The 19917-nt window shown below is 38.5% G+C and overlaps 2 protein-coding genes across 14 annotated transcripts in view; one reads left to right on the top strand and one right to left on the bottom strand.

Annotated features, from left to right (window-relative positions):
- Window positions 1–19917, top strand: part of LOC148370158 (microtubule-associated protein tau-like) — a 46426-nt gene that overhangs the window by 3511 nt on the left and 22998 nt on the right. For 12 of the 13 annotated variants that reach the window (XM_088332550.1, XM_088332544.1, XM_088332542.1 and 9 more), the window contains exon 2: window positions 15913–15967. The gene's annotated coding sequence lies outside the window, so the exon portion shown is untranslated. Of the gene's footprint in view, window positions 1–14847; window positions 14974–15912; window positions 15968–19917 lie in introns of those variants that run through there. The other variant, XM_088332540.1, reaches the window with a different exon arrangement.
- Window positions 5950–19917, bottom strand: part of mtrf1 (mitochondrial translational release factor 1) — a 155181-nt gene continuing 141213 nt past the window's right edge. The window contains exon 10 of the mRNA XM_088332557.1: window positions 5950–6102. The gene's annotated coding sequence lies outside the window, so the exon portion shown is untranslated. The remainder of the gene's footprint in view (window positions 6103–19917) is intronic.

Below are 19917 nucleotides of genomic sequence, written 5' to 3'. Positions count from 1 at the left end.
CTGTACGATCATGACCAAATATAGGCAGTGACTTATTTCTATTTTACAACACAACACACACCAAATTAGCTGCACAGGATCTAGTGACAAAAGCAGAACGAGTGGCGCGAGCAGTGCTAACCGACCTAGCAGCAGGTTCAGAACAGGAAGGAAATATTAAAATGAAGCCTAAATAGGTCAAAATGAACTTACAATGTTGCATTCTAAACTGTTTCAAACGCAGATTTGTTATTAATAAAATCAAGAAATGCTATATTTGACATATTACCCACCTGTTAGATACAAAGCTCTTCCGTCGATGGTATGTTTGTGTCTGTGCATGTGTGAAAGCTGATGTCATGTAGCCTATCCTACATTTTTGTTCTCTGCGGTTTCACACTCCAAATGCTACAAAGGAATTTTGGCAACTGCACCGTTGACGTCTTTTGGGTCATGTTATAGCTTTCGCCCGATACTATATTCAACCAGCTGTGTGAACTAGGCTCTAGTGCTCAACTCATGTTTGCAGAACTTTATTTTCCACCACATTTTGCCTACAATATGTTGAAAGTGCTTTAAAAAAATCACATTGAACCAGTAGCTTGTCCTAAAGCACTTTTTCCAGGTCACTGCTTGGTCTATATTCTTTTCTTCTGTAAAATATTGTTTCATGGAAAACGTCATACCAAATTTGTCGCTAACCTGCCGACCGACCTCTCCATGTTTAGCGCCTCAGCGACACAACACTGTGCCATTATGGTTTCCAGATGTGGCGGCTAAACTGCATGATTATTTGTTCCTTGTCCTCTCGCATGTAAGGAATGACAGTCTGCTGGCTGGAATGAATGAGCTCAATTGCTGAAGTATCAACTCCCGATCTAGTTCATCAAAGCTTTTATGTTTTTTTACATCTCAATGCCAGCGTGTTTCCCCACAGTCCATTAGGGAGAACGTTGGAATGTAATCCTATTGAGGGGAGTCTCACAGGAGTTGGAGAAAATTGACACTCGAGGCCTGATGCATTTTAAGCAAACTATGGTATCCGAGTGTATGGGGCTGAATGGAAAAAAAACCCTGATCCAGATCCATACGAAGGTCTCGCACAGTAGCTCTGTCAAACCAGCATGACACATAAGACCAAAGTGATGGAAAGCAATGATAGTGCAGTGTGAACACACTAGATGAATGCTTGTGGGTACTCCCAACCACCAGCATCCACTTTAACCGCAGAAAGAGTTTGACAGTGTTTAAGCACCATCTCAACTTGTTGATTTAGACATCGGTAAGCAAAAATGAACTGGTTAAACCAAACACAGTTACGATAACAAAGGGACTTTGCGGCTGTTTTCAAATTTGTAAACTCCAGTTTTGCCTGTTCAATCCCAAAGGTTGTTGTCTGCCGCTGCCCTCTGAGTGAACAACGGGCCCCCATCTCCAAGGCAACCTCTGCCATGGAAACCAACCCTTCAAAAGAACGGCAAACTCTCATGAAGCACCAGTGTTCCCTAAAGCTGTGTATTCCTCACTTGTTCACTACTGAACATTGGAAAGTCCCAGGATGCATTTTCTCTTTCCATTTGGGAATAACCCTAAAACCTTTGACCTGAATTCAGCACAGTAATTGCCATTACTATGGTTAATTTCTGTTCCTGGACCAACAAGCGTAGATTCTGTTCAATTAATTTATTTTTAATCCGGCCTCACGGGACGGAGGGGTTTGGGGGGGCATTGTGGATGTCCTGTGGGATTTGATGGTCTCTCCTTGGCTTGTTAAATCTGCTCATAAATCCTGGTAGGAGAACATGCCACTGGCATTGTTTTCCAGCATCGGCAGATGTGAAAAACGTTTTTGTTGTCTCTCTTTCTCCCTTAGTCAGTGGGTATGTTTACATGCAGGCAATAATTTGATTGCAAACAGACTATGTGTATTGCCATTATTCCGAATATGAAACACCATTTAAAGGCTTGCAATGAATTAAATACGATTTTTTTTCAACTGTAGTATTAGATTAAAATGTTTGGGTTAGTGCTTTAATTTTGCATTTGACTAATCTGACTCATTAAGGGATATATTTAAGGGATATTTTTTTTTTTGGCAAAGCACTCTGGACTTGTAGACGAACGATACACTCTGGCTCCTTCCTAAGTATCCTTATGTGCATCGGTTGATTTCTCATTTCCACGGTATTTACCACCCCCACTGTGAAAATGTTTCTGTCCATATACAGTGGGTATCCAAGTTATATCCATCCTTATATAATGTTAGTCTTTGTTTTTGTCAAGCTATGTAAAGGTAACCCTTGTAAACAAATGAGACACAACAATAAAACTTTGAGCATAAAGCAAACAAACATTCTTTATTTAAGTTATAAGTTAAACGTGGAAACCATGTATACAGGGTTATTCGATTGTAAACGATTCATTCAGATTGCTCCAATAATCCAATTTCTGTTCCCGGTCAGACTTTTCCCTTCTTTTTAATGTAGTCACTGGTAAACGATTTTACTAGTTAAGTCAAGTAAAATTGGACTTTTTTGATTGTTTTGCCTTTACTTCGTAGCACAGAGGCGCACCACAAAAGTTAGAACCGGCAGTCTGATGTTATCTTTTTCCACTGTCGTGTCTACGAGAGTTCAGGCTGATAGATATCACCCGCCACCAAATGTAGAGATCTTTGTGTGTCACTACACACCGTTACTTACCACTCAAAGCTTTTCGCGCTTTTCCCTTCGTCACGCTGTGGGATGCAAATTATTGATTTCAATCCTTCCCCAGTGTCTCAGGCAGCGGTAGGAGAGAGACGTTGGTTCTGCATGCTAATCTCCGACCATCTGCTTTTTTTTTTTACCTCACTGGTAGATTGCATGAAGCCTCAATGATGCCTTTTCAGCCTGAGAATGACCTTAGCGCATATGCTAACAGTTTCCTTGAGGATTTTTTACTTGGGTGACCCGCTGAAAGCAATAAACTCCTTAAATGTAGAATGGAGCCAGGCACAATTGAGTGCTTATTCTGCCTGAGCGCTGATCAATAGAAGTTGGGTGATTTACACACAAAGTCTTAAATGTACCTTCCCCCACTTCGATTGGTGTTGAGGCTTTTTCTGAGAGATGTGCGACATTATTTGCTAATTTTTACCAGTACTGAAACCACCTACTAGAGCTAGGTTAGGTGTGATTGAAGGTGAATGAAAACAGTTTTCTTCTTAAACAATCTATATTTGCTCTGGTTTTATCTTTTGGTAAAATGGAGGGTATGGTAGGGTTGGGTTTTGAAAGTCAGTAATAATATTACACCAGTTCTGATGTAAAAAATGGTATTCCAAAAACGAAAATTGTTACACTGGTGTCCAACCTTAGTTGGTGTAACTTCTGCTTCCATTCCTCTTCCAGGCCAAATTGTTCTAAAGTAATTGAAATGGACAACATAAATGCTATTTTTAAATAACGACTAACAACTCTTGTACTCTTGTTTGCCTTCCTGGGTATTGAAGAGGAACGGATTTTCCTCCTCCACATTTTTGTTTTTATATCCGGGTGATCTGATGATAGGTCGGTCAAAAAAAGAGCTGTAGATGAGCAGTTCCGCTGAGGTTTTTATTAGAACATATTCCAGGCACAAATGAGCTGCAAAACAATGGCTGTAGAAATTCACTTGAGTGGTTACCGTCATTCTTATACAAAAGGGGCAGTCCATAAACGTATTGTAAATCTATTGCAAAATTAAATATTATAAGGGTCCCACAGGTGTATAGAGAGCACTGTTCTATTCATGATAGCCTTGTCATCCGTGAGGAAATCCTACTCAAGCTGCTCAACCTTTGCCTGAGGAAATCAACCATTTTCTGGTAACTGGTACGAAAGCTGGACTTTGCTCGATGTTTCCTGTTTCTCTTTGTGTATTCCAATCTACTTCTGACTACAAACTAAAACACAACTGTTACATATTTACGACTAGAAAAAATGCAATACAATAGTATCTCATGTATTCTGATTGCTACAAATTGGAAAAAAGGAATACAAATTTAGCTCAACAATGGTCAAAGTTGAAAGACAACTGTAGATCACGGACAGGGTGTTTGTTGAAAAATAGGGGAAAAAGCACCTAGGCCTTGGTTCTATTAGCAAGATTAATACTGTACTGCAGTCTTCTGCTACCTGGCTCACTCGCTGTTGCACCCCGAGTTACTTGATGGCTTCCTTGCTGTCTAACTCCGTTTAGCATAGCATTTGCAACAACCGCTATTCACATCAAACACATTGCATTAAAACATGGATTGATCAAGCTAATAATGTATTTTCACTTCAAGGCTGTTTCGAAGTGCAGGAAGCGATTGCCGAAGTGTTGAGACTTTAAAGCTAGCAGCCACTCTGCGGCAAACACTCATTAAGTTGATCTAAGGCTCCTCTCGATTAATGGAAAGTGTTGAGTGAGTCTAAGTAAAAAAAAAAAAAGAAAAGAAAAAAGAAACCTCTGGCATTCGTCATCTAGATGTCCACCATTTTACCATGCAGGCTACAGCTGTCGAGTGCGGTATCACTTAGGCTAATTGCATTTAGTATATACAGGGAGTGCAGAATTATTAGGCAAGTTGTATTTTTGAGGATTAATTTTATTATTGAACAACAACCATGTTCTTAATGAACCCAAAAGTCTCATTAATATCAAAGCTGAATATTTTGGAAGTTGGAGTGGGGCTTTTTTAGTTTTAGCTATTTTAGGAGGATATCTGTGTGTGCAGGTGACTATTACTGTGCATAATTATTAGGCAACTTAACAAAAAACCAATGTATACCCATTTCAATTATTTATTTTCATCAGGGAAACCAATATAACAGCTCAACATTCACAAATATACATTTCTGACATTCAAAAACAAAACAAAAACAAATCAGTGACCAATATAGCCACCTTTCTTTGCGAGGACACTCAAAAGCCTGCCATCCATGGATTCTGTCAGTGCTTTGATCTGTTCACGATCAACATTGCGTGCAGCAGCAACCACAGCCTCCCAGACACTGTTCAGAGAGGTGTACTGTTTTCCCTCCTTGTAAATCTCACATTTGATGAGGGACCACAGGTTCTCTATGGGGTTCAGATCAGGTGAACAAGGAGGCCATGTCATTAGTTTTTCTTCTTTTAGAACCTTTCTTGCCAGCCACGCTGTGGAGTACTTGGATGCGTGTGATGGAGCGTTGTCCTGCATGAAAATCATGTTTTTCTTGAAGGATGCGGACTTCTTCCTGTACCACTGCTTGAAGAAGGTGTCTTCCAGAAACTGGCAGTAGGACTGGGAGTTGAGCTTGAGTCCATCCTCAACCCGAAAAGGCCCCACAAGCTCATCTTTGATGATACCAGCCCATACCAGTACCCCACCTCCACCTTGCTGGCGTCTGAGGCGGACTGGAGCTCTCTGCCCTTTACCGATCCAGCCACGGGCCCATCCATCTGGCCCATCAAGACTCACTCTCATTTCATCAGTCCATAAAACCTTAGAAAAATCCGTCTTGAGATTTTTCTTGGCCCAGTCTTGACGTTTCAGCTTGTGTGTCTTGTTCAGTGGTGGTCGTTTTTCAGCCTTTCTTACCTTGGCCATGTCTCTGAGTATTGCACACCTTGTGCTTTTGGGCACTCCAGTGATGTTGCAGCTCTGAAATATGGCAAAACTGGTGGCAAGTGGCATCTTGGCAGCTGTACGCTTGACTTTTCTCAGTTCACGGGCAGTTATTTTGCGCCTTGGTTTTTCTACACGCTTCTTGCGACCCTGTTGACTATTTTGAATGTAACGCTTGATTGTTCGATGATCACGCTTCAGAAGCTTGGCAATTTTAAGAGTGCTGCATCCCTCTGCAAGATATCTCACTATTTTTGACTTTTCAGAGCCTGTCAAGTCCCTCTTCTGACCCATTTTGCCAAAGGAAAGGAAGTTGCCTAATAATTATGCACACCTGATATAGGGTGTTGATGTCATTAGACCACACCCCTTATCATTACAGAGATGCACATCACCTGATATGCTTAATTGGTAGTAGGCTTTCGAGCCTATACAGCTTGGAGTAAGACAACATGCATAAAGAGGATGATGTGGTCAAAATACTCATTTGCCTAATAATTCTGCACTCCCTGTACAGTAGCTTTTTGTAATGCAGTTCTTGTCGATGCCTCGGAATATAAACTATTGAAGGAGTATCTACTGTATTATAAAGGTTTCCACACTTCTCAAATACTACTATTGTTAAGAATACTGTATTAATATGCACCCTAAAGCCACATGCACTGCAGAGTATTTAAAAGATGCATCTAAGATGTTCTTTTTGAATAGGAATGCTTTTAGTTGAACGATGACTGGTTGTGAAAACAGAGGTCACTCGGTATCTCTAAGCAAACAACCTGTACCGGGCTGCAGACCAATACCTGGCTGTGGGTTGGGTACCGAACTGCTTAGAAAGGGGAAAAAAAGCCATAATTTTTGGCTCAAACTGTATTTGTTGGCTATACATACAAAAAAAAATAAGAAAGCCAAGTTTGGGTCCCCGTTAGGTGAAACAAAACATCACCCAAATTGAGCATTTGTTCTTCAGTATCGCTTTCCTCAGTTGCTCAGCATTGGTTACAATAGGAATCAAACCTGCACTGCTGTGGTAAGAGCACCAAATCCTAACCACTAGCCCACTGTGCGACATTGTACAACGTTGTAAAAGAACAACATTGTACAATATGGTACCTTCAGTAAAAATAGTGTGATGATGTGAAGTGCCATATAAATTCCTTGTGTTCTAGTGATTGCACAGTGGATTTGGGTTTATTGCTATTAAAATTGTTATTATTTCAGAGATTATTTTGAGCCAGACCACGACAATATAGTCAGACGTTAAACCGGTCTATGGTGCAGAAAAGGTTGCGGACCATTGATTTAGATTTTAGAGTATCCCTTCTATAGGCTCCTTATTTGTTTATTTGGATTTTTTATTTGCACTTCCTGAGTAACAGTCGAGGCTTGGTGGCCACAGGTCATCATGACTGCAAAACCCAGCATTATAATTACTAGTGCCCAGATCTCAATACATCCTGTGTGGGTGCTAATTCACGGCAGTTGCAGAAAAGGCATGGAGGCTTATCGAGAACTTCTACTCGTTTGTCAAGGGCCACATTAGTTAGTTTTTGCCGAGAATGTGTTTGAAATTTGTACTATTTATTCACACACAGGTTTAGAAAGTCATCCAAGAGGTGTGACCAGAGGTGACAAAGAGGCAGTGTTCCCTGCAAGTCATGAAAGTTTGTTTATTTTCCACAGTTTCATTCCGAAGCTGTTGGAGTTTGACACCGAGTGAGTTTAGAATGCAAGGCTCACCCTGTGGAATTTAGAGCTTTTTAAATGGGAAAAAAATAACAACTAAGGGGCTATTGGCATATGGTCTCCTATCTTTGTTTAAGAGATAGAATTAGGATAGTGACACCTACAGTTCTCCATTCTACATTATCCATGTAGTAGATGTTAACTAAGAATATAGACAAAGACATGCTTAAATAGATTTTTTCTGTTTCAGTAGTTTAGCTTTCGTGGAGGTCGGTGTTATAATTGTTTGGTATTGTAGTTAGAAAAGTCCATGAACATTTTATAAAATCAAAACAAACATGGCATGACTTAAAAAATCTGTTAATCTGAAATTTCTAACCTTATGTACGGCAGCCTCAATGACCTTCATTTTTTTTTAAATTTGGTATTCTTCGAATCAAAGTTTAAAAAAATCTTTAACAAATTGCTTTACAACTGACGCACATAATAAAACGGAGAAAAACACAAAAAAAATCCCCCAAATGTAAGATTTTAATGTCACGTTTCCATGGCTGTACTGTATTATAAAGTTGCACTGTTGAATTAATGGACACTAGCATACAAGGGTGTAGGATTCATCTTGACAATGGTGAGGACATATTTTAAGTGATTATATAATATTAATTGGGACAAAACAAGCGTAGGCAATCTGTTTCCAGTAGCGTGTTCAAGTTCTACGATTCCGACCAAGTATTTAGGAGAAGAAACAAAAGATCAAGAGAGCAGTTCAGTTGAGGACTTGTATTACAAAGACCCAAAAATTAACAGAATATTCTGGACTTGTAAACAGGACAAAGTTCTCTATAAAACAAGCATCGAAAAACTGCTGTTTTTATAGGAAAGGTGTGTGTATTGAAAAAAATGAAACTTAACTGGAAAATGAAACATAACAGAAATGGGATATTCCAATCCAACCTTTTTCAAACAAACCCTTTCTAGGACTATATCCTACTGGATTTTTCATGTGATTCAAAAAGATTGTGGAAGACTCATCAATAGTAAAAGAGGTCAAAAATCTCAATATTGTCAATGGTCTTCATTCAAATGGGGACTCAGGAGTTAGCAGAGCTGCCGCTGTTTACTCCGCTCTAACGTTATTCTTTGTGCTTCAGCGGCTCCGCCCCCGATCACTTATCCAACCAGAAGGCAAATGATGAGTAGTGTGAGAGACGGAAGGCATTAGAGAGGGACGGAAAGTCTCAACTGTATCTGAGCCTAAATAACCAGCCGGTCGAATGAATAAAAATGCGATACAGACATCCGTCAAAGTCCCAAATATCAGTGCCGACAATCATCCCACCCGATAATTAGTCGATCTTTACTTACAAACACTTGTTTTCATATTTCGGGCTTTTTTTGGCTTGAAAAATGTGATGCAGTTTGATTTTGGTGTCCGTAAACAGAAAAGGACTTGAAATAGAAATGACTTTACGTGACTTGTCAGCACGTAGCCCGTAGCAGAGGCTCACTAGTGATGATGGGAGTATTGCCACCTCCTGGAACTGTTCTCCCTCATCTCCTTGGAACAAGATTCTGACAGGTTTTAAGTGACAGGTTGCATCATCATCAATAGTAAATCATTTTCTAGTGTCCAACTAAAGAGGCACTATGCTTTCTTTCTGAGTGAAAAAGCATTCATTGTTGTTTCAGTAGAAAATCATGGTATATTTTTGACATTTTATGTTCTTTCCTTAGCTCAAGAAAACATCTGTCTTAGGATTTCCCCAGACGGCCGAAGTTGCCAAATATATTTCAGATACTGTGCAAAAAATAAAAAGCTTAAGCAAGGCATGACTGCGTATTTTCGCAATGACTTCTCATAGTATTCCCGTTTTAGTGTTAAACAAAACTCACACCAAGGTTGGTTCCTGGTTGGAAATGCATTCATTGTTGTTTCAGTAGAAAAATATGGTACATTTTCCGACATTTTACCGTATGTTCTTTCCTTAGCTCATAAGCTTAGCCAACGTCGCCAAATAGATTTCAAATACTGTGCCAAGAAAAAAAAATTGGACGGAGCCTTAATGGATGTTTTTACAACCACTTCCTCTTCCTTCACTTCTTGTCTTCCATCCTCATCTTTGTCTGACCGCCATCGCCACATTGGTTTGGCTGTAACTGGCATTGAGCTTCGTGACAGAGACTTTTTTTTTTCACCTTCTTTGTCAGACTGAAAAGCTGGTTCTTTTGTCACTTATAAATGTTACAAGTTGTATATTATGTTTCATATTAAACCAGGGGTCGGGAATCTTTTGCACTCAAAAAACAACAAGGCATAATAATTTGATTTGGTTTTCTTTTTGATAAAAACACAATATATTTTCAGACAAAATTCAACAAAACTGCCAAACCCATTCTCCAGACAAAAGCTAAATCTTAAGCGTATTTTTGTTCGGTGTGTGATGTTTGATAATTTCATAAAATATATGGAATTATAATAATATCTGAGCCCTATATCAACAAATATTCCACTTAAAATGTGTCTCCCTCTCACAGTTACTTAAGATAAAGTTCATTTTGTTCCTGAATGATGGTTTCAAAACGAAGTGCGAACAGAGTTCTTTTGTAAAAATGTCACTAGATACTGCAACCGAGAACGATATGGTAGTATTCACCTTCAGCTAAGGGACGCCGTCACAAATCTAACCTCTGTAATCAAGAAGTCATACTGTAAGTAATTACGGCATCTTTGAGATCTACAAACATTCATCTCTAAACTTAAGCACGGCGTTGATCATTCGTCATTTTTTTCATCAAGCATTCTTTCATAACTTGCATAAACTATACGTTTGAAAATGTATCCTGAATAAGGATGCATCTCATTAAAAATATATAGCTTGCAGCCAACAGAAATTGCAATGAACTTCATGATATATGTTCAGAAATACATTTTTTTCAAAAATTAAATCTCATGCAGTTCTACCCCTCATATTCTATGTGACAAGATAGGAAGCACCATGTTTGCATTTTGCACATGACGAGATTTTGCAAGCTCTAATCTAGAAACATCATTTATTTTATCATTTCAAAGTAGAAAAGTGCTTCAGTGCTTCTGCCGCTAGTGTAAGAAAAGCGGTGTTTCACTCCTGACCTGAATGTGTTAAAAAAGTGAATTTTATTTCTTGGCCAGATGTACTCCTAAACAGAGCCATATTTGGCTCATGAGCCATAGGTTACCGACCTCTGTATTAAACTTTTGAAAGGTGAAAACAAAATCTACGCATGAACATTATTGGTTATTTTTGTATTCTCTGGCTGGATACATGTGGCTTACAAACAGACAAGACATACTGCAGCTCCCCTCCTCCAATACCGGTTAAGCAGCCATTTGTTTACATTGCACGTTTCCTTTCATCTTACTGTTTTCATCTTTCCTTCAAACGCCGCTGCTCTCAAAAACAAAAACATGAACTCCCTAAAATGCCAGATGATGATCAATTCCGATGTCAATAGCTTTGAACTTTAACCTCGCTACATACTGTTCAAAAGCACACCGATTATCAATGTACAGTAATTGACTGAGTCGTCTTTTTTGCTGCACGCAACATTTAGAATAGCAATGTCGATGTTTCGAGTCGTCTTTGGTGGAAAACAGGCTCTTGGCGGGTAGCAGCAGATTGCTACTGGGCTCCCAGTGAGCGTAACGGCGAGTTAATATCGGCTCTGACACAGCAAAGTCTGCTCAAGGGAGGTGATGTTGTTTTGGAGTCAACATTGCTTATTCTTACTGTCAGTCAGTCATTGCATGCAGGTGTTGCTGGCATGAATTGAAGCATAATCAGTTGTAAATCAAGGATAGAGACTGTCCTACTAAAAATAATACCTATAAATTAGAGCTACACCATTTTAAAAAGAAAATAATAATAATAATAGTTGCGATTTTCAGACTACTATTGAAATTTCAATGTGATTTTTATTTTTATTATTTTTAAAGTGATTATTTTGTACCAGTTTTTTTTGTGTGTGTGAGTACTTAATCCTCTTAATGTCTTTGGGTCAAAATGACCCTCCACTGTGTTGTTAAAATCTTACAAAATTACCTTTGAATTATATTTTATTTAACTTTAAATGTTGTGACTTTTCCTAGATTTGTCCCAACAGTAGATAAACAAAATGCTGTTTTTATTTACATTACCAAGTAATCTGTATATAAAAAGAAGTACAAAATCATTTGGTCCTTAAAATCATGACAACACGAGGGTAAATCATATTGGAACCCCCCAAAAAACAGCTCCCTCTTCTGGGGAGCTTTGTTATGGTTGATGTATGCTCACACAAGGCTCAAACCGCAGTGTCTTGCGATTACACAATCCTACTACGTCATATCTCAATATTGATTAGATTTCCGTTAACCGAGCAACCCTATTATAGATACTTGTTAAAACGATTTTGTTGTGGTAAATATTTATCATCCTGCTACACTAGACTACTGCTCATGATTTAAAACGAGTGTTCTCTTGCTGAAGACATGACTTTTGCAGTTTTGGCTGGCAGTGCTATCAAGTCCAACACACCGGGATAGGACCCTCGCAAGTTTGAAGTGTTAAATTGATAATGCAATTGTTGTGAAACAAAATTTTCTTCTTCCCCCGTTTTCATTTGATTCCGGGTAGCGAGAAAGTAGGTCATCAAAATAAAGGCCAAGACAACAAGCTGTTTCTTCTGAGGTCTTATTTGCAGAATATTCTGGCCACAAATGAGTTACAGATGATGGTTGTATCAAGATCACAAGTGCAAAGATGAAAATGGCTCGCAGTCATTCTTATACTAGAAGAGTTCAGACAAAGTGTAAAGTGAAAGGAAAACTAAACTTAAAGTGTAGCAGTGGTAGACATTTCCAATTCACTACGACCCTTTATCCAAACCAGTTCTCGCAAGTGTGAGATGATATGGTTCAAGGCCACTTCTGGTTACAAAATACAGCACAACTGAAATAATGAGAAAGTTGACGCTTACAACACCACAAAAACCAGCATGGCATATAGTTTGTTGTCCTCTTTTAAATGGATTGATTTTGGGGGGTAAATAGAAAGGAAACTCCTGAAAACTTGCTATTGGTGTTAGCATAAGCACTAATTTCAAGATTATTGGTCTGCAAACTTAGCTCCATTTACTGTTGGCTGAACCCTTAAGTTCAACCCCTTAGCAGCTGCTATATAAACAACTGCAAGTGTTGTTGTGAACTAAAACAAAAAATAGTGCAATACCATCAGCAGCACCATATTTCCAATATAAGGGATAAGATTTTAATAAACATGTTTCTATTCATGGGCAAGATATATTTTTTCAGAGTCTTGTGTGCTTCTTTAGGATGGTGATGGCCCTGGGCAAGAAACAGTCTTAGCCTGTAAGTCCTTGCTTTAAGAGGGTCTGGCGAATCTGCCAGAAGGCTTAAGGTCAAAGAGGTGGTGGCCCGGGTGAGAGGAGCTCTTTATCATATTGTTGGATCTGCTACAGAATTGCAAGCCGGTAATGTCCTCCGGACGGGGCAGGAGGAAATTTTGGGATGTGTTAACGACTGCAAGTATATATATATATATATATATATATATATATATATATGTATATATATATACCTCATCTCATCTCATCAGCTGCACCGCTTATCCTCAGTAGGGTCGCGGGGGTGCCATCCAGCAATCATCGGGCAGTGGGCAGGGGACACCCTGAACTGGTTGCCAGCCAATCGCAGGGCACACGGGGACAGACCACTCATTCGCTGAGTCACACCTAGGGACAATTTGGACCAGCCAATTCACCTGAAATGCATGTCTTCGGAATGTGGGAGGAAACCGGAGAGCCCGGAGGAAACCCACGCATATATATATATATATATATATATATATATATATATATATATATATATATATATATATATATATATATATATATATATATATATATATATATATACAGCTGTGCTCCCAGCATACCACACTGTGATCTGCTTCATGAAGTGGCCTCATCAAGTTTTTTTAATGAAATGAAATAAAATGAAATGATCTGCATTTATATAGCACTTTTCAAGTCAATGACCCCCAAAACGCTTTACATTATGCTTCACATTTCCCAATAGCGGCCTAGATCTGTGCAGCCATGTAAGGCGCTAACCTGCTTATTGGGGGAATTGGGGGTTCAGTGTCTTACCCAAGGACACTTCGGCATGTAACACGGACAAGCCGGGATTCGAACTGGGATCCCTTAATCCTAAAACGATCGCGCTACCTCCTGAGCTACTGCCGCCCCGCAAAAGAGTCGCAAAAGTATTTTGGCCTGTGTCTGTCATGTGACTTGAATCCTCCTCCTCTCACTTGCGGCCAAAATTACATGTTTAATATTTACACAGCAAACCTGCCAAGGAGTTCAAGTGTGAAAAGGGGGACTCTTCTCATGAGCACAGAGTGAAATTAATGTTTAATGTCATCAGTTCACATTGTTGCTCAAAGGTGTGTCTTAAACTCTCTGGTGCCTTTTGGAAACAATCTCCACGTCTTCCTCAATAATTTTTTGTGTTGTATTTTGGCAGCCCAAAATTAGTTGTATGTCGTGCACTTTTTTATCATAGATGAAATCCCATTTTTCCTACTCATTTTACAACATTCATCAATAGGTAATGATTTAGACAGTTTGCAGGAATTTTCAACATTATTCAAATTAATTAAAGAGCCGTATTATGTGTAAAATAATATTTTCTTCCACTGAACAAAAACTAGGGGGAAAAAAAGAAAAGAAAAGAAAAAAACCTTATTAAAAAAACTCAAAAAGACATTGATAAGATGCCATATTGGTTCTGTCCATAAGACATCCATATTTGGTTGAAAACTGAGTTTTAAAAACCTTTTTAAGGAGGTCGAAATGATGTCTTAAAATTACTTTTTTCCTCTTACATTTGAACTGCAATAGACAAGATGAACACAACAACGGCAAATTTTAACGAAATATTTTTTAAAGGGACACTGTAATATTTGACCACTATATGTTGCTTAGTCGTGTCGTGCAACCACAAACGAGTGCAAAGCACAAGAATATAAACTAGAGAGACCCAAATTGACCAGACCGCACCATTTTTTGCCCAGCCTTTCACAAGGTTATTGTTTTTTCTGTGGTACCTGTCAGCAACGAGATGGCAGACAATCATGTCAGCTCCTTCGAGGCGAGCCTCATGTTATTTCATAAAAACAATTTTCGCATCCTTTGAGTATTTTTAAAAAATATATGTTTGTATAATAGTTGATGTATTTTTACTTATTATTAAGATCAATGTTGCTTTTTAAATGAAGTCTTTTTTTACCTCCAGGAGGCGCTAAATATTACACAATGCCCCTTCAAGTAAATCATGTGTAAAGCGGACCAGACCGGATTATTTCTTTGACTTTTAATAGACAGGATGCAAATATAAGCTCACATGAATATATTTACACATAGTATGCAAAATTTGAAATCAGGATTTGGAGCTGAATTCAAATCACATATTGTGCCTGTTGGCGGGCGAGCTTTATTTATCAAGCTGCTCAGATTCATTTCCTGTGTCTCAAACGATCAAGTCAAATCTGAGGATTAGGCCCATTCCCGAAAATCCACCCTGCGACCCCCGCCACCTCCCGTGCGTGTGCGTTCCTTCACGAAGTAGAGTCTGATGTGAAGATGGGCAGCAAAAGGTCTGCGTTCTTCCTTCTTAGTGACTTGGGAGGATGCTTGTGTTTGTTTAAGCTTGGAGCCGTTCCCTTACAAATGCGGAAGCTGGGAAGAAGTTCTTTGGAGTTAATGAGGAGCTGATAAAACCATTATCTGTGTCTGCTTGCAAGCATGCGGCGATTGACATGTTCCAGATAACGTTCTTTCTTTTACTTTTTGTAAACTATGAGCTGCTAGCACTTTGTGTTTTTATATCCATTCGTTTTGAAAATACTAGCCAACAGATTTGCTCTGTAGAGTCAGTTTCTATTGACTTTGTGAACCACAGAAGGATTCTCAGTGCACGACATCCGACTTTCCCGGAAGAGAGGAAACACGCAAATGCGTCGTAAGCTTTAAATCATCATTCTTGCCAGCCACAAGGAGCAGCTCCCAAAACTTGACAAAGGAACAGTCGTGACGCTTGTAAACAGTTAGCTTTTATTTTATGACCACAATCCTTTCTCTCTGTGGTTTCAAAAGCTTCCGTATATTTCTTTTCTGCCGTATTGTAAGTGACAAGTGACAAGAATGCTGTCGAGTGAAGATGACCCCACAAATGCTCGGTCTTCAGTTTACGACCAATCAGAGTTTATCTTATTTCAGAAGGAGAGTAACGATTGGTCGTTATTTGAATAAGAATGAGCGCCCCAGAGATAGATGAAAGTAGGATTTTATTTTGAATTTAACACATTTAACAACTTTCAACAAATGAAATCATCAAAGCACTGTTTTTCAACTAGTAGGGACTCATAACAAATGTTATTTTTAGGAAAACTCGAGTTTGCTGCCGCGTTAAACATGCAAAATTACTCAACTACGAAATAGAGTAAACATTCACTAACTCTGTCGTGGATGAGATCTTGACACAATTTCTGCAGTTTGCCTAACACACAATTCCTGCTTTTTTATCCTCCCTTTAGAGAACGTCCAAGCAGACACTTCAGCATCCCCATTGCAGGCAGTTCTTGGAGTCTGGTAAGTTCACTTTAAGTGATCAAATGTGGCTGCGTGTCATAATTGCAATTCCAGATTTGAGTGATTTTTCTTTTGGGTGTGAGTGCCGTATTCTTCTTTTGGTGCTTTGGGATCTTGGTGCATAGCAGCTCTGACTCAGGGTATTTAAACCTAAGAAGGTATTTCCTCACTACCAGTTGCATCTTCTGTATAAGCAATTATAGATGACGACTAAATACAGAGTGGCTGGCTGTATATAGAAATTAGTAGGGATAGCGCTGCAGTAGACAATAATCCCCACAAATTCGCTATTAACGATTTGAAAAACCCTTTATATTAACAGGATTTCTCTGCCGCAGCCTGATGGATAAATATGCATCATAAGTTATTTTGCATTCCAAGAAGTTTTACTTCTTCTTAGTCTCCTCTCCTCATTTTTTAACTAATCCACTGCCATTAACAACTAGTATGTTAATTTGAAAGGCACATTATAATTGAGTTAGAATGAAAAATGCGATTCTAGTTACAGTAAGGTGCTCTAAGACAAACGAAAGACATTACTGTTTTTGAAGTTTGCTGTTCTATTAAAAAAAGAAAAACTCGATGACTTAAAGGTGGTGTCAGTACCTTTAAAAAATGTACTTGCTGAAGCCATGTTCTGGCTGAAATCAGCAGCCTCTGTCAAGCTCCTTTTGTTGCGCGTCCAAATATGGGAAATTCTTAGATGTGTTTGGTTTTATTTACGGAATAGTCTGGGCATAAATCAGCTACAGGCAATTGCTGTAGGAATTCAAAAATGCAAAGACTGTGGTGGTTTGCCATAATTCTTATACAAAAATGGTAGTCAATAAACTAATTGTAAAGCTCTTACAAAGTTGAACGTAAAAGGGTCACCAAAGTTTGATAGAACACTTAAATCATCATTGCAGCCTCCGTCACGCTCCTTTTGTCGCACGTGCACATGTGGGAAATTCTTAGACGCGTTTGGGTTTGCATTTTTAAAACTGTCCTTTTCTAACTTTCACCATTTTTAACCTAGAATAAAAGAAAACTGTGAGCATTTGCATGAAATCACTCTCCTCACCCCAATCTCCACCGTCTCCTTTCCTCTAACGTAATGCGCTCCGTGGCCGTAACACCGAGGTTAAAAGTAAGACAAAAGCACATAGGCGCAGTTACAATTTTTTTTATAAAGGCTCTATAAACTCTGTTAGGCATTTTAACACACAATTAATAGAGAACATATTTTATTTTTAACTTTTTAAGGATACATTAAACTACGAACCCCGCCTCTTAAGAGTGTTGTGGCTTATTTCGAGTGGTTTATAAACAAGGTGCAAGCAAAGTTTTTTTATTTTACTTCAATTAGTTTTTGTAATAAAATAATATATTTAAGCTTGTTTTCTAGTAAAATCAGGAAATTATTAATTCAATAAGCAAAATGATCTGATTTGGCAAGTGGTACATACAACTGCTCACAGGAGTGGGCAAATAAAGTGAAAAAAAATCACAACTTTTTCCAAACAAACTTACAATTTGGCTTTTATCACTCTTCAGGGAGAATGTGTATTATTTAGCACCTCCTAGTGGTAAAAAAAACTTTAATAAAACAATATTGATTCAAACCAATACATGAACTTGTTAAGAACCGGATTAGGAGGAGAACCCAAATGCGTGATGTTTCTCACAGAAGCCTTTTATTTTACGGGAAATGGGGCAGTCATGCACGTTAGGCAGCTGTCTGGCGTGGAATGACAGGAAGCCAGAGGCCGACGAGATCGATACCAATTGCCCGAGCAGATATCGGACAGATGGGGTCAATACCGGACAGGATGGGACAGACCGGATTGATATAAAAACAGGATACTGAAATTAAACAGGACAGACTAGACGGGAACAAGATCAATAATAAACAGGACAAAAATGGACGGGAACGATACCGGACAAGGAACACAGGCAGGAAACCGGACAGAGTCAAAACCCACGTCTTGCGGGGCGGAGGTTCGTTGACGGACTGACAAAGGGAGAGTGAGAGCACTGAGCTTAAATAGAAGGGAAGCCAATCTGTCACTGAGCCGCAGCTGGCGCCACACGGGCGGCACCATGGCAACCGTGACAGAACTATCATATAACCATGCATTTTTTTTAATACTTGCAATTTGCATTTTGTTTTACATAACTTGAGCAGCATCTAGCAGAAGCGGAAATAATCTGCTATCATGTTGCTACGGGTAAAACAAAAACTTTGTGAACATCTGGGGGGAAATATGAGAAGAAAAATAATGCTGTTTGGTCACTTTGAGTCCCGTAGTTACTATTCTATTTTTGTTTGCAAGACATAACAGAGACATCTAGCAGTAAAAAAACACCACACACACCATCCTTTTAATTTTCCCTCGTCGTCCAGAAATAGCATACATGTTGTTACATGATGTCATTGAAGGAATTCCCTCCTCTTGAATCTGTAAAGTTTGTTCTTAATGACATGCATCTGTTAGTCATTATGAGGGAAACCTCCTAGTAGCACTCAAAGGAGTCTGAAGTCTTACAAACAGCTCCCTGGCAGTTTGTCCAGTAGTTGAAGTAATTTTAGTCAGGACCAAAGTCGGCAAGGGTCTGGAAAATTTAAAGAAAAAAAAAAGAGGCTGGCGTTCTGCCAGGTAGTATATGTTGCACTACTTGGACTCATGACATTTCAAACTCACTTTTCCCATGACTCATTTAAGTGGTTGCCAGATTAGTCCTGCCATTCACAAGGACAGGAAATTGCGGGCTCATGCAGGGGAAACAAGATATTTCTTGACTTAATCCTAAAACTGTTATTCAGAAGAAGTAATTCATTTGCAGAAGATGTATTTGTCTTTTTTTTTTACTTTATTTCTGTACTGTTAAAGGTTTTACATTTAACTATTTACTTATTTACACTTGACTTCATTTACATTACTGTGTGCAATGGAAGATGTTTCCGTTGTCACTCTGACTGTTAAAGTTTTAAGTGCAATATCCTGTTTATGTACAGTTTTTACTTAAGCTGCTCTTGACTTAATTCTAAACCATTTAAGCAAGGAAAAGATGAATTATCTTGGTGTAGAAAAGTTCTTAACCATTAATTTGTTTTGTACTCTTAAAGGTTACATTGTACTGTCTACTTATTTACTCTTGGCTTCATTTCCATAACTGTGCAATGGAAGATTCTTCAGTTGTCTGGTTTACTGTTTACAGTTTTAAGTGCAATATCCTGGTTCAATTGCAATATCCCGGTTATGAACAGTGTTTACTTTAGATGCTCTTGACTTAATTCTCACAGTAATGCAGAAGAAATATTTTGCAGGAGAAACGTGCTATCACAGAAACGTTCGTTACTTCATTTATTTATGTACTGTTAAAGGTTTTACATTTGACTGTTCACTTATTTACACTTGACTTTATTTCCATAACTTTGTGCAATGGAAGATTTGTCAGTTGTCATTTTGACTATGACAGTTTTAAGTGCAATTCACCCAGTTGTGTATTGTTCTTATTTCAGATGTGGATACTTCATACTATAATTAAACACATTCTTTTGATTATGATTCTACTGATATTTTTGAGCTGCCCAAAGTAGTCGTTTCCTATCGTCTAATTACTCATGGCTTTTGTTTTTGATGCACAGCAGGAGATGATGTGCACGTGTGAGTGGCTATTGAATTTGCTTGAGCCTGACAGTTTCTGCGGGCTGGGTACTTGGATTTCAGGATACCAAGGCTGAAGTGTGCAATGTCAGCACCACTGATCATGATGTAGGAGTGACTGATATATAATTCCGAACAACAGTGCCAGACTGCAAAGTAATATTGAGGTAGAAGGGAAGAATAGACACATCAGCAGAAAAACTAAAATTTCTTAAACTATATACATATGTATATATATATATATATATATATATATATATATATATATATATATATATATATATATATATATATATATAT

Source organism: Urocampus carinirostris, chromosome 3, assembly GCF_059441175.1.
Source record: "Urocampus carinirostris isolate Australia breed hairy pipefish chromosome 3, RoL_Ucar_1.0, whole genome shotgun sequence".
Taxonomy (NCBI): Eukaryota; Metazoa; Chordata; class Actinopteri; order Syngnathiformes; family Syngnathidae; genus Urocampus; species Urocampus carinirostris.
Note: the sequence above shows the minus strand (reverse complement) of the source record. Positions and strands in the feature narration are given on the sequence as shown.